General features: G+C 45.4%; 1 pseudogene; it reads left to right on the forward strand.

Annotated features, from left to right (window-relative positions):
* The first annotated feature begins 1,627 nt into the window (after positions 1-1,627).
* Positions 1,628-15,392, forward strand: LOC131920459 (adiponectin receptor protein 1-like; annotated as a pseudogene).
* Positions 15,393-16,228: the final 836 nt, after the last annotated feature.

The raw sequence follows: 16,228 nt of genomic DNA on the forward strand, positions 1-16,228 counted from the left end.
TTCATTAAGAAAAGAAAAAACATACCCTTGGTAACATGCCAGTTCTCAACAAGCTGATTCATAACAAGTCTTTCTCTGGGAAAAGAGATAATTAAATTGTTCTGAAGACTTTGCTACCTAACTATAGTAGTCATTATGGCTTTCCACAAATATTCTGGCTCTCTTTTCTTTCTGATGGTCTGATGGATGGTGGATTTTCTTTTTTTTCTTTTGACAGAATCCAAATTGGCTTTGAATCAGAGGATAATTTCCTGTCTCTAACTCCTAGCTAGAATGCTCTGATTAGAGGTGTATACCACCAGATCCAGGTCATGCAATGGCGGGGCTGGAACACCAGGCCTCACGAATGCTAGACGCTCATTCTACGAAATGAGCTACTGCCTAGCCTGTGATAATTACGGCTTCCCACCTATTTGAAGGTGGCACCACATCATTTGCCCTGACCGACAAAATACGAGTGGAAACACTGGGGGTCAGAATGTCCCAGTCTTCCCTGCCCTGTGTCGGGGCAGCCAGTCATGTTTCTGAACTGATTGCTCTGTCAGCCTGGAGCTAGCTCACAGTGACGATGACATGACAGTGTGTAATGAATGGAAATGCAATCGTTACCTGTAACCCCTGCAGAACGTCGCCTGGCCTGGTTGAAAGACTAAGAACTGAAACTCACATTGCTCAGTCCTGTCGTGGAATGTGGCCCTCTGGGGGTCACTGTCTCCATCTTCATCAGACCTCCTAGGGTCTTCATCTTCATCATGTAAGCCATGCCTGCTTGCAAGAGCAGGCCTGTTGACTACTGGCCTCCTTTGAGAGGAGGGGTTGTGGGGGGTCGCTAGACCCTCACCCCAGATTCCAGCCACTCCTCTCAGGCATTTGTGTGCTGGTCTGTCCCAATTACACGAGAGGTGCTGGAGTATACAGGCTGAGGGAGGATACTGCGAGGGAGGGAGGGCGCTCTGGGCATGCAGCTGTCCTGTGGGACGCCCTGCCTGCAGCCCCTCCTCCATGCTCTGTAAGCTCCCCAACAAACTCCTTGGTTCCCCGGAGTGAACTTGGATGGACCGTACTTTGGTTTGTTGTTGGGACCGTATGCCGGGGAGGGGTGTAGATGCCTTCCTAATGTCTTCTTAGAAGGAACTGTCCCAACACCTGTCTCTCCTGAGGCTGGCCACATGGCTTTCAGTTGGTTAAGTGTGGCCGTGTGTGAGTGTGGCTGAGAACAAGGTGTCTCCTATAGCTCGTTTGTTGGTGTAATAAACTCGAGATCAGGTATTATTAAACTCAGTGTACCTATAAAGATCCTAAGAAAGGAAGTGGTCTTTCCCCGCTCCCAGCTTACTGCTCAGAAGCATAACTGGGACAGGGGCCCAGGCTTTCTGAATATAAAACTCCCTCCAAGGAGTTCTACTGCACGGAAGCCACCCATCACCGACTATGAACCCAGGTCACTTTACCCTCCGTGTGTAAGAACTCCTGTGTCCCCTCTTCCTGGCTTAGTCACTTTTGCCTCCTCTTCTCTCTCCTTTTCTATTTTCTCCAAGAAGTAGGCCGCGTGAAACTTTGCCCGTGTTCCTCTGCCTGGAGGTAATTGCTGCTCTCCCACGTAACGGTAGAGAAATAAATAGTTGACATGCAGCCTCTGCAAGGTATGTTCAGCCTCTTGCACACATTGCCACGGCATGGATCTATTTTAAAAGTGGGAAGCACAAGGCAGAGTCTTCAGACTGTCTGCAGACTTCGTTAGCAGCCGTCAGTGGGCAGGATTTAAACTGCTACTGACCTGACCTCCGACTCCTCACTCTGAAAAGGTACTAGATTCACTGTATCTCAGTCCTTACTGGGGGGGGGGGTCCCCCGAGAAGTTGAAGGGGATGCCCTACAAATGCTGGCTGGTCTGCAAAGGCTCACCCCCGTGAAAGGACAGACCCTCCAAACTCCTCAGAATCAACCTTGAAGTGAGGTCATCTGGAAATTACCATTCAAGCTTTTTGTCTTTTGGTTTGTGTGTAGGAAGTGGTCAATATGTATCCATTCCTATGTCTCAGTTTTGCCATTGAAAAACTAGTTTTGTGTAATTTTTGTCTTCAAGGCAGTCTCAAACTCTTGGTGGATCCTTCCGACTGAGTAGTTCTGGTCCATCCACTGGCTATTTCAATGAGTCCTCTAACATAAGAAACCCTTGGCTAAGGGTTTCTTGTACATGTTAATTTATTTTAATTAGTCTTCATTTATTCCTCTTTTATGTTATGTTACAGCTGAAATGAAACTCCTGTATTCCAGTAAACCTCTGCCCTCAGCAAACCAGAACTGTTGGTCATCCTAGATAATGTGTTTCCCCCCAAAAGTGTGTGCATATGTATGTAACAATAGCTAAATATTTAATTTAGTGATGGTAAAGGGAGTGCTATAATACAATTATGGCAAAAAAAAAAAATGGAATTGAGTAGAATGAGGCAGAGACTCCTTGTCCTAGAAAAAGATCTGACTCAGGGAATGAATGGTGCAGAAGAGACCTGTTTCCACAGGCTTTTCTAGGTGGGGAAAGTCCAACCAGGTCTGAGCCCCAGCCTTCTGGCATAGATCAGATGTGCACCTGTGAAGGAGAATCTTGCTGTGGGTGGGTGTGACACCTGTATTTCTAGTAGGTGTGGCCTCCACCATACATCCAACTGATGCATGAGATTTTTTTCCCTTAAGAAAGTAGAGAGCAGGAGATTTGTTTCCCCCCTTCTTCCGTCTTTTTTAGTACTTCTGGGTCCTTACGGTCCGCGTATCCTCATGTTGAAAACTGTCCACAGATCATCTAGATCTGGGTAAGTTCTGGCTTTATAGACCTTGACTTCGCTCTGACCAAATCTTCCTGTGTCTTCTAAGCTTTCTAAGCTGTAAAGTATTAATGAATACCTTATCTGCCTCACTGAGTTAATGTAAAGAATCTATAGAAGAAATGGACTATTAACACCCACTTTTAGCACAACATTTAAGATATGGCTAGTGAATTTTATTTGTCATTGATCCTGAGCCTACCCCGCTCTATTCTTCCAGGAGCAATTTGGAAGTCAGCACTTACTTTGGATTCCTTGACTTTCTGTTTGACTCAGGCCACTGATTCCCCGTGGTTTGCCAGAAACTATATGAAGCCTCGCAAGTAAGCTGTGAGTGCCTACAAGACCATCATGTTAGCAGCCTGTGTACATTTAAAGTGAAAAACTGCTGCCAGGAGATGATCCATGAGATTTTCTTTAACTGAAGGGAGAGTAGTGGAATATTTTACAGAGCCTCTCCTGAAAACGCCTATTGTTTTTTTCAGTTTCCTCCAGAAATACATATCATGAAGCATCAATTCCTCAGGATGTATTTGAAGACAGAATTTTTAAAATAACCATTAAAGGGGTTGGAAATATAGCTCAGTTAGGAGAGTGTCAAAAAGCATACACCAAGCCCTGGTTCCGTCCTCTGCACCACTGAATGGGGTGTGGTGATGCATGCCTGAAATCCCAGCACGTGAGGTAGAAGCAGGAGGGTCATCCTCAGGGTCCTCCTTACCGCATGAGACCTCACTCAAAACCAAATAAATCTAATAACCATTGTAGTTAGCTAATAGGATTGGTGTGGGTCCTGTTAGTGTGCTTAGTGTCCTTATAAAACTAGGGGATTAGTGAGACTATGCACTGAGGGAAGACCACGTGACACCACAGACAGAAGAAGGAGCTGCTGACACCTGGGCCCGGTAGATTCAGCATCCAGGAGGCTGAGAAAAGCCCTCGGTTTAATCCACCCAGGACTCGGCACTTCCTTGTGGCAGCCCTGGGAGTCTGATCACCTTCTTACTCTTGTCATGGATTTTTTTTTTTTTTAATTAAAGCCCCTGGGACTAAATCCCAGCTAAGTTTCTTTAATTCTCCGTTCTTTCTCAAATCCTTTTAGAAAAATCCCAAAACAGGGTCACAGTGGGGAGGAAAAGAACGAGCATCTATTGAGACTCTGGACACGGAACAGTGACTTTTGAGCAGCTATCGCCGTGATTTAGTAGTGATTATCTTCACAGATTAGGTAACTGAAGGCCAGAGGTTACACGTTAACTAAAGTAATCAGGCATTCAACAAGTGCTCATTAAGCATCTATTGAGCTCACCAAGGCTGGTGGCACACGTTGTAATTCCAGCTCTTTGCAGGCAGACAGCAAGGTCATTCATTGTAAGTTTGAGGGAGGCCTGGTCTGTATAGCAAGTTCTAGGCCAGCTGGAGATACATAGTGAGACCCTGTCTTAAAACAAATACCTTCCTGTGTCTAACGGGAAATGACATCACACAGGCCTACACACACATGAGAGAGGTTAGGAGAGGGATATCCTCAGGGTTTTGTGGGAGCTCTGTGCAAAGGCTCATGTATCTCTAGTCAAAGCAGAGCCTTGGAGGCCTGGGCTAAGCTGGGCCCCGAAGAATCAGGTAGCAGTGAGCCAGGCAGGAAGAGGATGTGAGACCCCTTTTTATTTTTCCTTAGGGAATAAGCCTGGAAGTCCCATCTCAGCGGGAGACTTAAGCATACTTTTTGACTCCTATTCACCTGTGGTACACATTGCGTTTAGATTATCAAAGCCCTTTTTCTTTTTTTAATGTATTTTTATTTTTGTGTTTGCCTCAAGTTTTTATGCAAACATATATTGTACATCAAAGTCTTTTTTTTCTCATGGCCTTCTGCCACAGAAGCCAGACTGTCACAGTATCTGTTCCCATTCTAATGTTGTGAGAGGTACCGGATCTCTCCCCCAGGTCTCCCAGACCCTTGTTTATTTGTAGGTGAACACATTCCTCACTGGCTCCTTCCTTGCCCTACCTTCCTGGTGACACACAGAAACTGAAACACCAGACACCAGGGCTTGAAGGTGACGCCGTCACTTTGGAGGACGGCAGCTGCTGTCTGTATTGTGTCCTCGTCTCCTTTCTGTTTTGTCTCTGAGACGGGGTCTTGCTTATGTCGGCCTAGAGCTCACTACGTGGCCTGGATTGGGCTGGAACCTGCGATCTTGTGTCCTAGTCTTCCCGGTCTTGGGCCGACAGATGTGCACCACCACGCCACCTTCCACTCTGTTTCATGCCAGGCTGGTTAGAAGCCTCCAGGCTGTACCACAAGATCAGGCTGAATGAATCATATTTGTAGACTCTATATTTTAGATCACAGAGCCAGCGGCCTTTTGAAGAACCCGCATTTAAACACCTGGGGCCACCCTGTTGATGCTTCTTGTGGAAACAGGTAAAAGGTATTCAAGGTGGCTCTTCCCCAAATCTGAGCCCAATAAAAATGACACATGGGAACTTAAAAGGCTGTGGCTGAAGGGGAAAGGGAACAAGACGGAGCCAGGCAGGAGAGCTGAGCCTTTCTTTCTGTCAGGCCCAGGAGAGTGGAAGGTACCTCCCCCCCGAAGGTTCCTCCTCCCCGCAAAGCTTCACTCCCACAGAGGTGTTTATGAAACGGATTTGCTCACGATGTCGTGTCTGTGTTCTCGTACCTACCGAGAGAGGCTGCCTTGGCATTTGTAGGAGGTTTTGCCCTTGGAGCATGCTCTGGGTCTTTGTAAACCAAAACTGCACGTTTGCCCGATTACAGAAAATGTTCTCTGAGTCGCACATTCTGATCCTCCTAGCTGAGCCGCCAAGGGGCAGATAAGTCGCCCCTGGGCTCCGTAAGCCCGTCCTGTGTCAGTTGCCTGACCAGTGGAACTGCAGAGATCTCAGGAAGCTACCCTGGTTGCCTTGGCCAGAGCCTCTCTGCCAAACTCACGCCAGGTGGAGCGTGGTGAGCCTGTTTGGACTTGGGAAGCAGAGGCTTTCTGGGTGAGAGAGCTTCACTTAGCTGTACAGTTGGAGCTGGAAAGTTCTTCAGGGTTGAGGCAGCTGTAGCGAGGGCTCTGTCTCTCTCATGGCCAGTATTTTGCCCTTTTCGCCGTCTCTCTGCCCTTTGCTATGATGTGTCTGCTCCTTCATCCTTTTTGACCGGCAGACTAACGAATTCCTTAGTCAGAATCCGGAGAGAGCTAGCGCAGACGGCCTGGCCCTTTCAGTGGAGCCCTCTGCATAAAGCATCTTTATGAGAGCCATCAGCTGGCCTGCCTCAGACCAGGCGGCCACCTTTGGTCCAGGCCTCGGTTACCTTGGTCACTTGCAGGCATCAGCCCATTGTGACTCCTCTGATCCTGGAGTCTCTGCATTTGGCTCTTCCTATTAGAAGCAGCTATTAAATAACATAGTCCCTGGAACTTATGGTCAGGCCACCGAGTGCCTCATTTGCCTGAGCAGTCCGCGCTCGGATTTCCTTATCTGTAACAAAGGACTACAGTGTAATTTATTTCATAGGGCTGCCATGAGGCTTCAGTGGAGTAAGAGCACAGGCAAAGGTGCTTTGTAACCTGTTAAATATTATACCAATGATATCGTTATCAGAAGGGATAACCCCTGGAGTCATTTTTATCTATCTGGTTTTGTAGAAAGGTTGCCCGGTCATCTAGGAAGGGAACAATGGTGCAGGGCTTGGGGAGGGAATCTCCTGTCCACAGAGAAGGGATATTCACAGTGACCTGCTGGAGCTCTGTCCTCAGGCTCTCACAATGCCCAAGTACCTGGGGTAGCGTGCATGTGTATGAGTGTAGAATTAGTGACCCAGAATTGAGACCCTGCTTCCGTGTTGTCTCTTTCTTCCCTCCTCATGCCTCCACTCTGCTAGTAACCTCTCAAAAAGGTTTTTAAAGACAAAGAGAAAAGGCGTACGGGAAATAAAAAGTGAGCTGAAAGGGGAGAGGTGACGGTGAATGGCGGCCGTAAGGGGATACTGGGTGTGAGTTCCCAGAAGGGCTGGGCTGTTCTGCCCACACAAACGAACTGCTCCGGAATTTTGGCTCAAAGCTAAACATCCTGTATCTGCCAGGAAATGTCAGGCTCTTTGTGTGAAAAGTGGCTCTGACCTTGGCCAAAGCTGCAGTTGGGCCCCCTGGACCCCCAGACTCACTGCTTGTGGGAGCCTTGAGGTCAGAGCCTTGATCCACCAAGCAAGTACAGTGTCTTTGTTATTAATTTTTTACCAGGTCCCTCCACACTGAGAGGGAAAGGTGCTGTTTTAGTGATTCCTTACCCCAAATCCAAATCCAAATCCTAGCATTTGGGAAGCAGATACAGGAGGATCAAGCGTTCAAGGCTAGCTTCTGCTGCACAGTTGAGTTTGAACTGTGTTCAAAGTGGAAGACCATGGAAGCCGGTCTTTAAAAACCCCAATAAAGAGACAAAACAGCAAACCAGGGTCTTTTTTGAATAGGCTCAAGGTGCTTACCTTCAGGTTGAACTATGAGCATTCGTAATTTATTCATAGAAGCGAATGTTCAGAAGTGCACAGAAAGCTGGGATGTCTTGGTCCAGCGCCAACTGCCTACTACATTCTGACGGCTGAGATGGGCCAGTGCGGTGCCACCTGGGATGGGAGGACTAAACAAGGGGCAGGACAAGCAGAAGCAGACTTTGGACTTCTCCTTTCAAGAAGGGTATCGGAAGGCCGAGAGAGGGGAGTAGGGAAGGGGGGAAGGAGATGAATCTCCCTCCCTGTGCTAGGCTAATTTCCTCATTGGCGTTGGCAGCTAGGACTGCTGGGGGTCCTGCCTTTCTTCTCCAAGGGTTTTTAGTTCTCTGTTAATGAGAGCATTGGAGAAATTGCCATGGTAATTATAGTGTCTAGACTTGGGAGCTACGGAAGGCAGTAAGAGAATATTTAATTGCAGAGCTAAGAAGGCATGAGAAGATGACAAGGTTTTGAATCTTCCTTGAGAACAATGCTATACTGAGCAGTGCTTCTTGGAATTGTCTTCACACTGTCTGTTATGTAAAAAGGAGTCTGCGGTGTTTTGTCTGAGCATTCAAGATTGTCGAAGTCCTGGTTTCTTCTGGTGTGTGACTTAGCGACAGAATGGAATGTGACTTAGTGACGGAATGGATGCAAAAGGCCCCAGATCCAGTCTTTAGCACTGAAAACAGAACAGGAACTGGGAAGGTAGCTTAGCTGGCAGAGTGCCTGCAGAGCACGCAGGAAGCTCTGGGTTAGATCTCCGGCACTGTGTAAAATGGCGATGCACTCCTGTAATCCAAGTTCTTGGGAGACAGGAGAATCAGAAATTCAAGGTCATCCTCAGCTACATAGCAAATTCAAGGCCCAAGATACATAATCTTAAAAAAAAAAAAAAAAAAAAAAAGCCTTCATTTCTCCAATGGGTTTCCAAGGGTCTGCAAGAGAAAGCTGTGCTATGCTATTGTGGTCTTGACCATGTCCACTTTTGAAGTATGCCACCATAGAGGGTGTAGGGGCAGACGCTCTGGGATTTTTCTTTCTTTTGAGGCAGGGTCTTAAGTAGACCGAGTGGCATCAAACTCATGATGTAGCTGAGGATGACCTTGAACTTCTGATCCGCCTCCCTCCACCTCCCAAGGGCTGAAAAGACAGGATGCCGACCCCAGTGTTATGCTTCCTGAATGTTAGGTAGCATTCTACCAGCGGAGCCACATACCCAGCTAAAATGCTCTCAATCTTGCCCAGATTAAGAAGATGCCGACTGGGTCTTTTGGAGAGGTGTGAAAAGTGAATAGGGAAGGAACCTTTCCATCTCGCCAAACTTGGTCACCATATTTCCTCTTCTTCAGTGAAATCACATCCTTTTCTAAAACGCTGGCTAGTGGGAGAAGAAGCAGGATGATTTCATCTCCGAGGTATCCTTGCCTCCAGGCAGCCAGTCGGGTAGAAACCCTCTCCACCAGCAGCAGCACTTCCCCACTTGCAGAGGACAAAATGGCTGATGCTCACGATGCTGACTGGTGTGTGTCAGGCCACACCCTTCCTGTTCCTTTTGCTTTTTCCAAATCTAAGTATCACAGATGTTTCTGCTGCCTATGCAAATCTCCTTGTGGTAAAGAGCAACAATTGAAGAATGGGCATGTGAAAAAATCCTTACCTTATAGTCAACCTCCCAATTAAGCATTCTACAGATGAGTATAGATAACCCCTTGTGAAATTCAATGTATATAAAGTATATGTATGTATGTTATATATTTATATAAGATGGAGTCATGAAAATAGGTAACGTTAAATGGACTGTTGAATGACTGCCTTGTTATTTAAAATGTTGTAAACATATCAAAAATGGGGAAATACCTCAACCTTTTTAAATATAGTGTTCTGCTGTGTAAATTCATAATCATTGATTCCACTAAGCATTTGTTACTCTCTGCTCTTTGTTATTATATTCAGTTCTATAGTGACATCTTTTTTTTTTTTTTTTTTTTTGGTTTTTCGAGACAGGGTTTCTCTGTGTAGCTTTGCGCCTTTCCTGGAACTCACTTGGTAGCCCAGGCTGGCCTCGAACTCACAGAGATCCGCCTGGCTCTGCCTCCCGAGTGCTGGGATTAAAGGCGTGCGCCACCACCGCCCGGCTTATAGTGACATCTTATCACTTCTATGACTCTATTTTTAAAAGATAAATTATTTTTTAAATCATCATTATTGAAAACATATTCTATATACAACTAAAACCATAAAATACATGCAGCACGACTTTTTGATAACTGCATCCAGCCACATAACCTCCACTTCAATCAAGCTATAGAAAGTTTCAGTCACCTCAGCAAGTCTCCGAATGCTCGGAATGATGACGCTGTAATCCTGGCACTCGGGAGGCAGAGGCAGGGTAGAGAATTTGCAGTTAGCTTGGGTTATCTAGTGAGTTTGAGCCTGGCCACAGCCAGATCGCTCTCTTCCCTGCCCCAGAGTGCTACCTCATGTTCCTTTGCAGCTAACATCCAGCCCTATCTCTGCTCCAGACAACTGCTGCTCTGTGTCAGCTTCTACAGGCTGTTGTACATTTTCTAGAATTTCATATATGAGGAATTTTATTATAGCATAAAATTTTCTGAGTCTGGCTTCTTTTACATGATATGTTTTAAAAACACATCTGTGCATCAGATGCCTTTATAAGCAGTTAATTTCTTTTTATTGCTTATTGGCATTTCATTGTATAGATGTACCACAATTTATTTATTCATTCATTTGATAATTATATAGATTATTTCTAATTTGCTATTATAAATTGGTATTATATTATCATATTAAATTAATAAATTATTACATTACTAAATTATATATTAAATTATTATGCTAAATTAAATATATATTATATTTTAAAAACTAAATTAATACAAATATTAACGTGACTATGAATCTTTGGGGAGACATGTTTTCATATCTTTTGCATAAGAATTTCATGAATGTCTTGGATTTCTAGTGCCGTAATAAAATACCATGATCAAAGATAACATAGGAAGGAAAGGATTTATTTCGGCCTACAATGCTCAGGTCACAGTCATCACTGAGGACAGTCAGGGCAGAAACTCAAGGCAGGAACTTTGGAGGCAGGAAATGAAGCAGAGGACATGGAGGAGCGCTGACTACTGGCTCGTGTCTCCTTTCCTGCTCAGTTTGCTTTCTTCTACACCCTGGGACCACTTGCCCAGGCATGGTACTATCCAATGGGCTGGGCCTCCCACATTAATCGATAATCAAGAAAATGCCCCCAGACTTGCCTATGGGCCAGTCTAATGGACAAATTTTCCCAATTGATGTTCCCTGTTACCAGATGACCCTGGCTTGTGTCAAATTGACCAAAAACAAAAAACAAAAACAAAACAACAAAACCCTAACCAGCATATAAGCAAATACCAAATTGTTTTTCATAGTGGTTGTATCATTTTACATTCCCATCATTCATGTGGAGAGTTCCACGTGGTCTCTGCATCTAATTTCAGTCATCTACTGGATCCTAGTAATTTGTTAGTATAGCTTTAATTTGTATCTCCATGACTAATGATGTTAAACATCTTTCACAAGCTTTTGTTCATTGCCCTAGCTTATGGACCTGTCCAATTGTGTTGCTGTGATGGTTTGAATGAGAATGGGCCCCCTTATTAGCTCGTACATTTCCCATTTGGTGAACTGTTTGGGAAGGATTAGGAGGTGTGACCTTGCTGGAGGAGGTGTGTCACTGGGGTTGGGTTTTGAGGTTTCAAAAGCCCATGCCAGGCCCAGGCTTTCTCTTTCTTCCTGCTGCCTTCAGATTACGGTGTAAAGCTCTCAGCTACTGCTCCAGTGTCATGCCTGTCATGGTCATGGACTAACCCTCTGAAATTGTAAGCAAGCCCACAATTAAATGCTTTCTTTTATAAGGGTTGCCTTGGTCATGGTGTCTCTTCATAGCAATAGAACAGTAATAAAAGACAGTTATCAAATTAGAGAATTAAGCTGCTCTTCATAAATTTCAAATATGAGTAATTTGACAGATGTATTCATTGCAAATATTTTATCCCAGTCTATGGATTGCCTTTCTACTTATTGATTTATTTTTGTACTTGCAGGTATGTGTACGTGTATAGATGCATGTGTGTGTGTGTGTGTGTGTGTGTGTGTGTTTGTAGGCTAGAGGTTTACATTAAGCATTTTGCTTAACTGCTGTTGGACTTATTTTTTTGCAACAGGGTCTCTCACTGAACCTGGCGCTCAAAGTTCAGCTAGGCTGGCTAGCTGGCCAGCAAGCACGAGGGATCTTCCTGACTCTGCCTGCCCAACTTGTGGGTTACAGGCTCACACTATTGTCCCTGGCTTTCACATGGATGCTGGGGATCAAATTCAGGAGCTCATGTTTGTACAACAAATGTTTTATTCACTGAGTCATCTCCCCCACCCTTGGCCCCTTTTTATTTTTAAAATGTCTCTTCCAAAGAGCAAAGGCTTGTGGTCTTGATAAAGCCCATGAATTATTTTTTGACAAAGGGAGGAAGAGTGGTTAGTATAGCTTTAGTGAAGCGAGCATATGGAATTCCAATCCCCTGAAAATTGTCAGACTCATGCTAGAGTGTCCTATTAGTTAAAGGAACCTTTCCTGTTGCCTTCAGTAATAGAATTTGCTGTATTTCCGTGTCCTCAAGAAGTGACTCTGAAACTTAAGTGCTATCTTAAAGTTTAACTTTTAAAATATTATTTTTAGATGCTTATTTTGTCTACATATGAATATTTTCCCTTGAGAGTTTGTGTGTGACTCAAAAGATGTCAGACTCCCTGGAATGGATGGTTGTGAGCCACCATGTGGGTGCTGGGAACCAAACTTTGGTCTTCTGGAATGCAGTAACAAATGCTCTGAACTTCACAGTCAACTGTCCAGCCCTAAGTCTTAATTTTAAAATGTGCCTTAATTGGGAAATCTAGGGAAAAGGGAACACATCAGATCTCTACTGTCTATTTATATAGGATTATTCTTTCTCATCCTCCTCTGTAGCTAGAGTTTTCCTGCCTGGCCCACAGTCAGGACAAATCTCTCTCACCCGCCAGTCCCACAGCCACTCAGACCCAACCAAATAAACACAGAGACTTATATTGCTTACAAACTGTATGGCCGTGGCAGGTTTCTTGCTAACTGTTCTTATATCTTAAATTAATCCATTTCTATAAATCTATACCTTGCCACGTGGCTCGTGGCTTACTGGGATCTTCACATGCGGCTTGTCATGGTGGCGGCTGGCAGTGTCTCCCTCACCCAGCTTCCTGTTCTCTCAATTCTCCTCTCTGTTAGTCCTGCCTATACTTCCTGCCTGGCCACTGGCCAATCAGTGATTTATTTATTGACCAATCAGCAACACATTTGACATACAGACCATCCCACAGCACTCCTCCTGTTCTTCCTTTGGTTTTTCGAGACAGGGTTTCTCTGTGTTCTGATTGTCCTGGAACTCGCTCTGTAGACCAAGTTTTCCTCTAACTGGGACATCTTCCTGTCTCTGCCCTCTGGAGTGATGGGATTGAAGGTTTGCACCACCACACCTGACTGGATTTTTTTCTTAATGTGTAATCTACAGAAGTCTGTCTAAAATGCAAATACAATTCTCACGGAAAGAACACACTCAGGTGTGTGTATGTGAACACAGACATACATGTAAAACCCCTGTAAACACTGATGTCAAGAAGCCAAGAAGGGAAAAAACATAAGCTGTCAAAAGTGAGAATAATGATGATGGGAGTATTGATCCAGTTCTTCCCGGCTCTGAGAAGAGAGAGGCAGGGTGCCATGGCAGCAAAGTTTTTCCAGGATTCGTTTCATCACACTCAGCCATCCAGGCACTCAGGGAGGCGCTGTAGCTGTGGTCTACGTAGGCCTGACGATGAGTCAGGCTTGAGGCACTGTCCACATGACACTAGTTTTGCAAGCATATAAAATGGAAAAGTCACGGGGTCACAGAAGCCTCCATCTAGATTTCAAGGGAAGGCCTGGGAGGCCAGGCCATGTGAAAGCTCTCATGAGTGAGTCCTCTCTAGAAGGTCAATACTTGGACATGGGAGAGTGAAGCAAGTCACAACAGAGACTCTGGGAAGGGACAGATGTGAAAATGTGGGGCATCTGTTGAAGAAAGCCACAGGATGAAGAGAGCCGGCCCAAGCCAAGGCCACAGAGACGGGGCTGCCCAAGCTCTTTGGAGCTTATACCCCATCACATCAAGCTCTGGGTGCCAGGGTCAGAGCTGCAGGATTTAGTAGCATGCTTTCCTTGTTGGACTGTGGTCTCGCTTTGACTCCATCCCTCATTTCTAGCCTTTATCCTCCCTTTGGGGAATGGTACTGCTTCTCTTGTGCCATTGTATTTTGGACTTTTACAGAAGCCAACAGTTCAGAGTGTGCCTTGAATCTCAGATAAGGCTTTGGTCTTGGACCTTCCATGGGTTGGTAGAGCTGTCAAGACTATGAGGATCCTGGACGTGGACTAATATGCTTGCACTGTGAGATCTGTGAGATACGCACATGCCTTCGGGGGCCCGTGTAGGATGTTTCCCTTTGGATTTGCAATGTCCCCCAGGCTTGCGTGTTGAGGCTTGTTCCCTAGCTGGTGCCATTGGGAGCGTTGGGAATGTTAGGAGGAAGCACCAAGGGCATGCCTTTGAAGGGGATGCCTTGTCTTCCTTCCTGCTTTCCGGAACCCACCTAGTGAGCAGTTTTGCTCTGCCATGTGCTCCCTGCTGTGATGCTCTGCACACCACTGGCCCAGAAATTACAGAGTTTAATGATCATGGACCTGAAATCAAGAACCCCAGGCTGAAGGACAAACATGCCCAGTGCCTCAGGAAGAGGAGGAGGAGGAGGAGGAGGTACAGGTGCTGATGTTCCCTCAAGCCCACTGTGCCATGGAGCCGATGGAGGTGTTTATATACGGGCTGGGAGAGACGCTGAGGGTATCCATGTGATGCACTTCCTGACTGTCTGAAAGACAATGAATACCTACTACACGGTCATGGACCACTTATGCCCTCCTTTTGGACTTGCTTTAAGAGCACCATCTGCATCCATACAGAAATTGGCAACATCTAGACCAGTAGTTCTCAACCTATGGGTCAAATCCCCCTGGGGTCACATATTGGATATCCTGTATGTCAGATATTTGTACTGTTATCCCTAATAGTGGAAAAATTAAAGTTATGAAATAGCAACAAAATAATTTTATGGTTGGGGTCACCACAGCGTGAGGAACTCTCTTAAAGGTTGAGAACATGAGGAAGCATTAGGAAGGTTGAGAACCACTGCTCTAGACCCGTCTGCTTGGTTTCATGCTGTTTCTCTTTTTGGGAATCTTGACCATGCTCAGACCAAATATGTACTTCATGGCTCTCCTACAGGAAAAAGTGATTTGGAGGATGTTAATTTTGGGTGTCGTGCTCTGTCTCAGCTTCTCCTGGCTCTTTCACACCATCTACCATCACTTAGACTCTCTCGGACTCTTTCTAAACTGAACTATTCCAGGATCGTTCTGTTCTACTGGTTATGGGGAGCTTTGCCCCTGACTCTATTACTCTTTCTACTGCTCCCCCACAGCCACAACTCATCTACCTCTCCCTCATCTTGTCCTGGGCATTTCTGACATCACTGTGGCACAGTGGGATCAGTTTGCACTCCTAAGTACCGGCAGAAAAGAGCAGCAGTGTTCCTGGGACTCAGCTTGAGTGGTGGTGTGCCCATCATGTAGTCTGCTAGCGCCAAGCCTTTGTCAAAGCCACCACAGTGGGCCAGATGGGCTAGTTCTTCCTCATCTAGCTGTGGCATACAGCACCAGAGCTGGCCTTTATGCCGCTCGGATTCCTGAATGCTTCTTTCCTGGAAAATGTGACATGTGGTTCCAGTCTCATTGGGTTTTCCACATCCTGGTGGTGGCATCAGCTTTCATCCACTTCTATGGGGTCTTTAACCTTCAGGAATTCCATTGTGTCTTAGAAGGTGGTTGTCCAACTTCCTTCTTTAAGCCCTCCCATTGGAGGGGTGGAAGAGGAGCTTCCCACTAGCTTTTAAAAAGCAAGAGTCTGAGATCTCTGTTTCTAGAAGAAACCTCTTAGAGTATTGAGTACCAGTCAGCTTCCACTCACTGTCACAGCCACCTGGCAATAAATGTCCCATTTTCACTCCCTGGCTGGGGAGCCATCCCTGCCGGACTTTGAAGCTCATGCTGCAATCTCACCCATTCCTCTAGCCATTTTGGGAGGAAGATTATGAACTGTGATTCTTCTGAAATTACGTTTTGCTTTTTCTTAAAGAAACGAGCCCTTCCTGCCGCTCTATGTTGTAACCTGGCTGATAACAGGCCGTCCATTTTTATAGCCCATTTTAAAAAACAACTAAAACCTGCCCCTGTCTTTCTAGGGCCTAGATCTGCTTATACGGCAAGACAAACAAAGCCACTGCCTGACATAGCCCAACTAATCATGGAATTCTGTTCTGGCTTCAAGTAACTTCAGTTTAACAACTTTTTCGTCTTGACAGAGTAGTGTAAAATTAAAATGGGGAAGACATTTAATATTTAACACCAAGATTTAAAAGAAACCCGTGTCACCTTTAGTGGCATATGTCTTTAGTCCCAACATTCAGGAGGCAGAGGCAGGCCTATCTATGTGAGTTCAAGGCCAGCCTGGTCTACAAAGAGAGTTCCAGGACAGCCAGGGCTACATAGAGAAACCCTGTCTCAAATACAGAGAGAGAGAGAGAGAGAGAGAGAGAGAGAGAGAGAGAGAGAGAGAGAGAGAGAGCGAGCTCTGCTATCATTGCTATGGGCCTTGATGCAAAGACTATTATGATAATAAAGTACAGACAAAAATATCTTAAAAAAAAACAAACAGAAACAACA

This window comes from Peromyscus eremicus, chromosome 10 (assembly GCF_949786415.1).
Source record: "Peromyscus eremicus chromosome 10, PerEre_H2_v1, whole genome shotgun sequence".
NCBI classification, from domain to species: domain Eukaryota; kingdom Metazoa; phylum Chordata; class Mammalia; order Rodentia; family Cricetidae; genus Peromyscus; species Peromyscus eremicus.